Below are 11,529 nucleotides of genomic sequence, written 5' to 3'. Positions count from 1 at the left end.
ATTTTTTTTTTTTTTTTTTTTTTTTTTTTTAGTTCAACAGTGAAAAGACTCGGTTGGTATACACATGCGCAGCTTTTTGTATTTCCAATACTGGATTCTCTTTCGCAATACAATTTGCACGAGGCCGATTAAATCTTTATACGAGATTTCAGCTCGTGGCTCCCATGCATTTTTCTTCACCTATAAACGTTTTGAATAATTCGGTTTTTTTTTTTTCGCCATGTTACACTGTAAGAAAATTTTATAAATGAATAATTGCATTTATAAATGAATAATTCTTGAGATCCACCGTTAAAGATGTATATTTACACGCGTAAGTAAAGTTACAACTTGCAAATAGATTTATTCTTATCTAATTAAATGATTTGTAAAAGTAAATTTACAGTTGAAAGTATAAGTTTATCGAAATATTTGTAAAAATGTACAATTTTATATATTTCCATTGTAAATTGTGCTTTTATACATTTATGTAATAATTTTACAATACTTTTTTTCTTTCGATATATCGCCATTCTTACAGTGAGCAGTGCTCTCTACATTATAAGATTGATATGTCATGTATATAAATCACACTGCCGAAAGTTAAAGAAAGAAGATGTATTCTAAATAAAAAAAAAAAAATATCTTTAAATATCTTTAAACAAGGTAACGCGCAGAGGAGCCTGAAATTTTGTTTAGAATAAAAAAAATTTAAGAATATTCTATTGACATGCGACATTTTTGTATACACGCTTTTCTTATCGCGAAGGACGACGATAATATACCAAATGGATGGATGAGCGAGCCTCAGCCGAATAATAAATTTGTTGACGACAATTATTGCTAATGCCGTCATTACTGTTCTACGCGGTGACCGGCGATAATGCGTCGTCTCCTCTATTCGCAACAATGCTCCTCCAGCTTACATGCATTGCATGGCATCGCGGTCACGTTTTCCCCATTAACGGGCGCTAAACGTTTACAATTCGATAAGAGACCTTACCGTTATTGTCGATCTTGTTCTCCCCCACGTTCTTGAATTTTGCGTCGCGCTACGACGCGCCTCGTGGCGATCACGGAAACGCGCTCCTGCGCCTCGGTGACTCTCCTCTTTTATTGTTGCCTGGAATTTTGATAAATCTCCCCCGCGCGAGCAAGCGCGAAAGCGCGGAATTTATTTGCCGAGTTTCGCGAGACTCTTTTCACGTTCCTCGTACGACGGCGCAGTAGTAAGTCTTAAAATATAAATTAGCCACGATAAGGCACCTTTGTCGGCTCTCCGCCCCTCTACCGTAGCCTTGCGTGCCGCGAATCGTTCCAGAGACGGATTTAAAAAGATGCTACGAAAAAACTTTAATGACGACAAGCGATAATTCCTTACGTGTTTTAAAATAACAACACTCTTTTTTACGACAACACCGTTGGACGTGTTATTTCTTTTCTGAATTTTTTTCCAATTTTTGACATTTATGCTCGATAAAATGTGAGGACCAAATTACGATGTTACCGTAACTTTATGTATTTATCATTGCCTTTAGTTTTGGGAAAAATATCGTAAAATCTGATAATCATCTCCACGCTATTACCATCCAAGTATCTTAATATATTCTCTAATTAAATCAATTATTAAAGTTAAAATTTGAAATATTTGCTAAAGGAAAATTGCAAAATAATTTTAGTTCAAAATATTTATTAATCTTTTGTGGCGTTACATATTATACAGAGAACGAATGCACTTCTTTATTTGAATGTACTTTAGCCTAAGAAAAAAAGGATTTATCAGCTGCGGCCCTGGAAAGTCGTATTCGTCTCTGGTCTATTCATGTTTCCTGCTCTGCGAAGTGTTATGCGTACGTATGTTTGTGTATATTTCTGTGTTGAAAGACACTCGATCGTATAACACTTGCAGGAGTCACACGTAATCGCCAGACCGTGATCGTTACACGGGTAGGTAGTCATGTAAAAAAATTAACCTTTGTCCCTCTAATTACGTTTTCGCGGTTAAAATTCGTACCTTAAATCACGTCGAGAAAAACGCAGACGGACGTCGGTTGCTTTACGGCGCGATTCTTATCCGACTCCTGAAATCGTAGGGGCTCGCGTTATATCAGCACGACGGCGATGTTTTTCAACGTGCCGATTTGATAGTTATGTAAAATACCATGACGTTTCCTGCCACGAAGCGTTAAAGCGCACGAGATTTCATATAAATTTTGTATTTTTACCGTTAACTTATTTGGCGTAAAAAATCTGATATGTTAAAATAGTCACACTCTAACCAGAACGGAAAAAGAATAACGAATACATCTCTTAGAGTTTAGAAAAGATCTCTTTTTGAGTTGTTTAATTTAATGAGAAGATATTTTTTTAGGCAAAACGTTACGAAGAGTCATTAGATTAATATAATATATTTAACAGTCTTAATTTGAAATAATGTGGCGTGATGAACTATTTTAGTCATTTCCGACTGACTTCAAGATTTAGCACACTCGAAATAATTTAGCATTGAATTTCCTAACTAAGATTCGTCGTTTTAACCACAATGTTTAATTATAAACCTTTTTTAAAGCTAAACTAAAATAGCTCTGAGAAAATAATCTTACCCGACGGTACGCATTTATATATAATGACGGATTAGAAATAAAAGTAAATCAATTGCATATAAGAAAGTATTTTGCGCAAAATCATTGCTCAAGAGAAAATCTTGTATCTAAATACATTGAAAAGATTAAGATATGACTAATAATACCGTTGCATAAAGGCTTTCTATTTGAAAGAGAAACGGATTTGCTACTTGGTGTCTTATCAGATTAAATAAATGTGGCTAATTATATATAATTCTCTAATAGGATTTTATCGTACAATCGGAAAAAAAAAATTAGATATTTTTTGCAGTAGATATGTTGATTTCAAATATTTTTTTTTATATCTATTTTTAATAATTCTCACAATATTTAACGAATATACTTACAATAGTTACATAGTTATCTAAACTCGTCGTTTTGGATTTCTATAAACGGCGATTTAAATTTGTTTGTAAAATTCTTCAATGAGAAGCGATTCTTGGATTATTTCAAAAGGCAATGCAAATCTGCTTTTCCTTAAGAATCACAAAGCGCGCGTTTCTTCGTGCCATTTTCACATTGCTGAATTAGTATTAACATCACTGATTCAAATATTGCGTTTCGGCTTACGCACGCGCGTATCTGTAACTCTTCCAATCCGCATAATAGCGCGCGGTAACGTCTCGTGTTCATATTTTGCTGCGGTCGGTCGAAGAGAGCGACGGTGGCAACTGAATTATTATCGCGATATGCATTTGGGAATATTTAATCGAAGAGCACGAGTCGTGCGGCTGCACGCTCGCATGCGTGCATACACGCGCTTCGTAACGGGAACGATCGGCCAATCGCTGCCGCCGGTCAGAGCGATAAAGCCGGAATTGATCCATTGATATTTGTAAACCTGCACCGTACCGAAGTACGAGCTGCCGGCCCTCGTAAACCGTGGCCCCTCCGGGCTTTTACGGGTCATTTCGGGATCCTGATTTATCGGTTTTGCGCGCGCGATGATCGCGAAATCGCGCGCGAAACAATGGATAAGGCACATTTCGCGTATCCTCTCCCTTCGATCGCGATTATTCGCGAATATCGAGTCACGCTCCGAAAATACACTTTTACGCAAAAACTTCACGTATACTCGCTAATAATTAACAGTTCGAAGCAAAAATGTGAGATTATTTTCTGGATGTGATATTGCATTCTTCTTGGCCGTGTGTTATGCTGTATTAATAATTCTAATTGTGGTCTTTGTTCGAAAAATGTGCTCTTTTTATAAGGCTTTTTTATATTAATTTTTTCTTGAACAATATTCTTTCTTAGAGAAAAGTAATTCTTTCGGATCATTCATTTCTATATATAATAATATTCTATTTGGATATAAATATTTATATAATCTTCATATACACATGTAAACATTTATGTCAAGGTTTAATCAGAAAATTTTAATTCTCTTATGCTATACATACATCTACGTGTTGAAAGAAAATATCGTTGTTTAGAGCCACCTTGTGTAATGTAAATGTGAAAAAAAGTTCGTTTAACGATGGGTGACTTTGAGAATCATTATCCTGTACACTCCTTAAGATTTACGATTGGTCCGACAGCATTTTCTCTCGCATGATGTGTACATAATTGCATCAACGTTGCTATGAAAGCTTTGTTTCTACCTTCTATTCCGGGTAGTAGTATGCGGAACCGCATTCCGTTTATGAAATTTATACTCTTTACACAAGTGTTCTTAATGTCGATATCTTGCAAGAATTTTCTTTTTCTTCTTTCATGACGATGAAAGCACGAGCTGGTTAAAGTAGGATGACATGTTTTACTACTTGAACTTGTTACGATTAACTAATTTCAGTTCTGCTCCAATTGTGGTTAACCTTAATCTAATTGATAAATAGAGAGTCAAGAAATTACAACCAAGAAATAGAAACGCTGTACATAGAATGTTTTCTGTGAGCTTAAGTGATTAGTAAAGATTAACAAAAAATCAGAGAGGTGACAATGTTATTCTTTCCGAAAAATTTTTTAATTGAGGAGACTTTTTTTGAATATGCTATATATAGCTATTTATCGGATATGGAGATTATACGATTCCATGAAGCATAGTTTAATATCACTTATTGTAATACGTATCTAGAAGTTCATTATATATTACATTTAAATAGTTGAATAAATTTAGTTTCTAAAGTAAGATTAGATAAGTTAATCTAAACTTGACTATCTGCCTCACTATCATGAATATTTAAAATAAAATAACCTTATCGTGAAATTAAATATAACTTTGTTATTTAAAATAAACAGTAATAATAATAATTACAAGAAAAAAAGAAATACGTGATGCTATATATATCGGGGAAAGATTTTTTAAAATAAAAACTTATAAATAATTGATGGAAGACGAAGACGGTAACATAGATGAAAGATAAATTATTTTTTATTTTAATTTATTCTCGTTTTTGCTTGTCTTTTAATTTATATTTTGATAGTTAAATTTTAATTTTATAGTTAAATTCATTATAATTTTTATCAATGTTAATATCTTAATGTTGATCGAGACTTCTTGTTAGTACAGTTGAAACGTTTGTATACATATTATTTGAAACTAAGGGGTTTGAGATATTTAGAAAAATAAATTTCAATTATTCGAAATTAAATTAATTTTATATTTTTAATATACAAAACATTTTCATTGCTCATCCTTCGGCTTTAACCTCTCCTATTTGCTTTGCATAAAACGTGCCTGACTTTATTTATTATAAATTATTTCACTAAATGTATTTACTTTGGCACATCGAAGCTATAACTATCAGAACCGTCTATTATGCATTTCCAAAAGATTCTATAGATGAAAACCATTGTGTGCATTCTATTATGCGTAAAAGATTTATTAGGATTCGTACAATTATGTTGGGAAATGATTGTGTGTATTTACTGATAATTTTACAAGTCTATTTCGTTTACTATCTTACAGAAAAAAGCTTTTTAACGTCTATGATTAGGAATCTGTTCGACGGTCAATTCTACTGTGTAAGCCTTGTCATCGTTTACTTAACCGTGCTTCAATAGCCACCTCTAATCTTTTCTTATGGTCTTTTCTGACTAATCTTCTTTCCGTTTCTTAATGGGCTAGGGTATCTATTATACTTTTCAAACGTGCATATACACGCGTTACTGAAAAGAAGATGTCTTATATCAACATTGTTATAAGTCGGCAGGTATGTCTGCAAGCATCAAACTGTAATCTGCAGGTAGAAAACCTAAATTAGGTTTGACTTTATCATGGTTTACGGCTTATACAGATTCTTTTTAGGATTATGTAGCCGAGATTCGTCCCCGAATGAGCGTTGAAACTGCTAAAAGTTCTACGATAATTGCACGCCGACACCATTTTACAGTTTAACTCTCTTGTAGGATAATTTTCTGGAGAAACACACGTTTAATTGCACATTAAAATCCCAAGTGTTCTGGTCTAGACGAGATATTTTAGCATCATAATTTTGTCATGATATTCATCGCAGATCGTTTCAACTTTATTTGGATTCTAAATACGTCACACCTCGTGTCGCATATTGTTAAATGCATGAGAAAGCAATTAATTTATATACTTGTAGCAATTTCGGTAAAGAACATAAAATTATTAAGTGGTGAAAGTGCAGAGTCGTTAAAATGAATTATTATCGATTGAAACGTCAACTTTATTTACCAAAAATATACTTTAAATTACGATAAAAATACAAATAAAATATATCTCTATAATTGTAGAAATATTATTGATTTTTAAAGATTACTCTTCTAAACTTCATCCGACAGTTAAAAGTAATAATAATAATAATATATAAATCACAAGATAAACGTCGATAGACATTTAAATCATTGTAATAAATTGTAAGATCATAATTTATTATTAAACTTAGGTTCAGTTTCATAATATACTTTTGCTGCGTAGAATATATCTCTATATAACGTTAAAATCTGAACTCATTGATATTATATTAGCAACTTCAATAAGCCTCATTTATTGGTTTCGAAAGACCATTCACAATATGTGGCTTTTATAACATTTGAGTTTGACATATCAGTAACTCCAGTAAATTTCAGTCATTTTCGTTTAAAGACCGTTCGACTTAAAATGGGTAATAATTGTTTATGTCGGCGTTTGTAAATGCAGTAGCGTGTGTTTCTCGAGAGCACTCTCGGTAGATGAACCGCCACCAGAAATAGTCACTGTTTTGTCTCCTGATCGGAGACCGTTTCTCTCCGCTTGCATGCGGAGGTTCTCTCAGCGCAGTTTTCTTCGTCTATTTCCGATCCTCTCTCTCTCTCTCTCTCTCTCTCTCCCTCTCCCCCCCCCCATGCATCTTGTCTCTTTCCACCTCGCAAGAGTCCGCAAAATAAGACGTCTCCGCAAGTACATACGCAAAAGATAAAGCGAAAGAGGGATAAACCGTTGGGAGATTGTGAACTGAGAGACCAAGTGACTCGCGCAGTTTTCATCGCTTTCCTCCTTCCATCTTGCCGAGATGCAGCTGGCTGATGTCGCAATTCTATCCGCAAACGAGTCTTCGCTGATTCTCGCCTTTTTACCGCCGTCATTGTATATTGCTTTTTGCCAGAGTATCAGAGTATAAATTATATCCGTGCAATTGCGGGAGACTTAATTCCTAATTGCTAACGAAGCGAATTGATCTGCAAGGGGTAATCTCTTCAAGTAACATAACATTATACGTCGGATTAATTAGCAAACGTGTACACAAAACGCTCCGATTACGTATAACGTAGAAATGCAACCTAGGTATTAATCAAGTCAATTAGTTTTTTCTCACGTATCGTATTCACGTGCCGTCAGTTATTAAACAATTATTCACCGCGCGTCTCGATATCTATCCGACCAATTGCCGGAGTAGCGTATTATATACGTGGAGAAGATTGCGAATAAAATATATTTTTCCACAAGGAATTATCGTTTTCGTAGAAGCCTTGTTAGCACGTTGTCGCACTCATTCGCGCGAGCAGGCGGAGGGACGCGTTTAGAAAATGCATGAAATACCATCGAAAGTTATTATATATTACGACCGTTGTCGTGAAATATCATTACGGCACACGCAATAAGAAATCCGCCATGCAGTAGCAGCGACGTGAATAGCCCCAAGTGCAAGAGTCCTTTCTCCCTGGTGCGACGGCCTGCACCTGATTGCATAAACGCCGTAACGCCGGCGAATATGTGTGCATTTGTGTGTGTGTGTGTGTGTGTGTATATATATGTGTACGTCTACCTTTCTCTCTGTGTTGCGGTATTCGTCGCGCAACGTCCTAAAATGCACTGACCTTCTATTGTTCCGCGAACAAATCGCCGATGCTTCTACGCTCCTGACTGCGGCGATGTACTCTCCGTGCACTGATTTGCCGACGGAGAAGCAGAGAAAAGAGCTCGTTTCGAAGAATCGTGGCGAATCTCGTCTTGTCCATAGAATAGGAACGGAGAGAGAGAGAGAGAGAGAGAGGGAGAGAGAGAAAGCCACGATTACTACGGTGCATCTTGACCTTTTTCCCCGGCTCTTGCAAATGTCATTAAACCGGAGATCGTGACGATCTCTGCTCGAAATAGCCTTTGAGGCGGACGATACTTAACAAATCGAGTGAAGATGAAAGAAAAAAACCGAGACGTTGCTCTCACGCGAAAGAAAGCGCGTAGAGAAGTAATCGCCAGGAGGAATCTGATTTTTTACGTGGAATATTTTCGGACTGACTCGTGTACTATAAAGGTGTACTATAAAGGTTGTAATAAAAGTAGCGCGTTTCTTTGATCTAAACCGAATAACTTACCTATTTCGACCGCCATCTCGAGCCTAGTTCTGTCTGTAATCCAATAAGCGCTACTTTTATCGATATAGATCTTTAGTGTATCACCGCGATATCGCGTACAAGTGCAACGGATGTTTTTTTGGATGACTCCATTGTAAAGTTGTTGTAGATAAGTTATGAGGACGTAATTCAATAATCTTCACTTTCGAGTGGTTTTAAGCGTTGTCTTTTGGGTCCATTAGCGAAGTTGTGTTTTTTTATTACTTTAGCATTCTCACGTTGTGTATACATGCACACATACGTGAAGGTGTGCGCGTAGATAATGGGACGCGTGAAATTTGCATAAAGCCGTGTACAACGGTGGTGCAACGATACGACTGACAATGAGAGAAAGAGGCAACCGATTACAAAGTAAGACACTTGCAGATTGTAGCTGGAGTTACCGCGGTTAAGCGCATTATACACGCTTGCAACGGCTCGTAACGCGCTCTTCTCTACTTTCTCCGTTTCTCGTGTTTCTGTTGTTCCTCCCTTGCTGTTCCGTTTACCGTGTTTCACGCGCTTATGAATCCTCTCGAAGTGTCCAGAAAAGAGCACCGAGAAACTGCGGTTAAAGAACGCACTTCAACGTCATATTTCTTCTTTTTTCGAGAGAGAGAGAGAGAGAGAGAGAGAGAGAGAGAGAGAGAGAGAGAGAGAGAGATTCTAGGAATAAATTCTCCAAAATATATATTTATTATTTATCAATTATTCATATTCATATATTGATTACTAATTCGATTGCGAAATCATTGTTGTATTTAAATTTGGAATTCATTTCCGTTATATGTGAGTCATGGGCTAGACATTGATATATCATGTGACTTATGAGTCATACGTGACGTATGTTGCACGTTAGTGCGACTTTGCATTCATATTTCCTTCATTTCGTAAGCAAGAGAATAAATGTATGAAAGTCGGAAAATTTATCGCAGCACTTCACAGAATAATTTCTATAATTTGCGGTTATATATAATAATAATAAAATAAAAAAACGTGCGTTTGAAAAAGTGAATTTTACCGATTTGTCACAATTTTTCGTCTAACAAGGTTGAGCCCCTTTGGAACGGCTCTGAAATCATAAAGTGCGAAATGTAACTGGAACATTCTTCACTCGCATTTACCTTTGTTACGCGTATCGCCGTCTCTTGTATCGTATATCGCCATCGTTTTCGTATCGCGCGGAAAAAATTTTCGCAATCACTTAAATTCTTTGTCGTACGACTCGTGAGTGTGATTTCGGTCGTTTTCGTTCCGATTTGTCACGTAAAAAATGCGTATCTTTCACTTTTATAAAGGCCGAACTCGGACAAACGCGTATCTCGTTTCGACTCCGTGAAACAATGCAATACAAATGCATGGCGCTGATCGGTCACTCGTACCTGTCTTACCTGCATACCGTTGTCTATCTTGGGAATCGGTCCAAGCCCACATTTTTTTTGTTGTTCTGACTAAATCGTTCCTATTGTGATGCTATAGAGCGTACTTCCCTCAGTCGAAATCACATTTTACGGTCATATAAATCGTATTAAATTCACGTGCGTGAAAACGAGATTATTATGACGATAATAGATATAATGTGACATCACAATCCAACTGTATTTCAAATTTCCGACGTAAAAGTCGTTTTGCATGTTGGAATTGCGGTAGTTTTGTTTTCGACAGATATCAAATCCAAATCCCGACCAAAGGACTTAGGAAAAGCCAATAATTCACCAGCGCGATATTTGTTGTTTATTGATAACAGGTGCGCGACTGCGGAAAGCCAAATAATATCTGTTTTGACTCTAGTTTTGACTTTTTTTTTTTCTTTTTTTTAGAAACAACGCGGATTCGATTAATTTGTTTAATGCCAAACACACATTTTAAATGTTCTTCGAAAGTAACATTTTAATTAAGTCGATTTTGTCTGAATTCATTTTCGCAGCAAGGTGTTTATATGTGTGTACCGAATATAATATGTAAAAATTTTTTTCCGAAAAAAAACAAATTCGCTACCTCTAACCATTAAAAACTGTTAAATTTACAAAAAGATGAAATTCATCTGTAGAAAGGAAAGACGTTTACAAGTTTAAAAATAGCGATATTACATTACGAAGTATTTCAATTTAAAAGCATCACCGCGTGTTACATAAAAAAAACTCGTTAGGTTCTATTTCTAATGTTTTAACTTTCCGTCAAAGTTATATTTTCGAAATTCGAAACGCACGCTGTTTTTTTTTTTTTTTTTTTTTTACCTGTCTCAATTATCGGCAGTTATTTTACTAGATACCCGGTATCTGTAGCCAATGCTACGAAAAGCGTGACGAAGTGATGATTGAGAATGCTGAGTACCAGAGTTCGTTCTGCGAGATCTTGGTACGGCAGGCAGAGAGGGACAAAGATAGAGAGAGAGAGAGAGAGAGAGAGAGAGAGAGACAGATAGAGACAGATAGAAAAGTGCTGACTACCTGTGGTGATAGAGAAGAGATAGCAAGGCAAAGAAGGGGCAGGGTGGCAACGCGGGGAAGAAAGAGTGGCTGAAAAGACAAACCGGCGTGGCGCTGAGAGCGAAGAGACGACGCGGAGAAGAGAACGAGCCGGGGCCTTTATAGCCGAGGCGAACCGGTTTTCCGTCTATCTCTGATGACTCATCCTTCGCGACGACGCAGCGTCAAGTGCATTTCCTGGCCTGGCCTGGCCTGGCCTGGCCGGGCGCTTCTCAACCTAAACTATCCCCCTACCTTTGTAACCGAGAGCGTCCGTCACTCCTCGCCGCGTGCTCTCTTCCTCCCTTCGCGTACCTCGTCGTACCTCTCTCCCCTCAGTCTCGCTCATTTTCTTCGTTCTCCTCTTCGGCGCACCAGCGAAGAGTGCATCTCCCAGTGGTGCTCATGCGGGAGAGACGTTGCTTCCGCGTCTTGTAAATGTGCGTGATATACGACGTAGACACTTGTCTCTTTGCCTTTCGGTGTTACAATTATGGTAGAAAAAGTCGGACGAGAGGAATCGTACCGGTTCCAAAGAGAAGAACGCAACGTGAGGATTTTTTTCCCCCTCGAAACTCGTAACGTTTTCACGCTCCCCGGGTAATGTTATTATTTTATATTTTTAAATTATTATTCTTCCTCGCAGTGGGGATCTCGCTCGCGCGGAGGAAGCTGCA

The 11,529-nt window shown here is 36.9% G+C and overlaps 1 protein-coding gene across 6 annotated transcripts in view; it reads left to right on the top strand.

Moving 5' to 3' along the window:
• The window catches only part of LOC108747766 (transcriptional enhancer factor TEF-1), a 178,368-nt gene that overhangs the window by 54,174 nt on the left and 112,665 nt on the right, over positions 1 to 11,529 (top strand). The window lies entirely within an intron of this gene.

The sequence above is a fragment of the Trachymyrmex septentrionalis genome, unplaced genomic scaffold, assembly GCF_001594115.1.
Source record: "Trachymyrmex septentrionalis isolate Tsep2-gDNA-1 unplaced genomic scaffold, Tsep1.0 scaffold20, whole genome shotgun sequence".
Classification (NCBI taxonomy): Eukaryota; Metazoa; Arthropoda; class Insecta; order Hymenoptera; family Formicidae; genus Trachymyrmex; species Trachymyrmex septentrionalis.
This window is presented reverse-complemented; position numbering and strand designations above follow the sequence as displayed.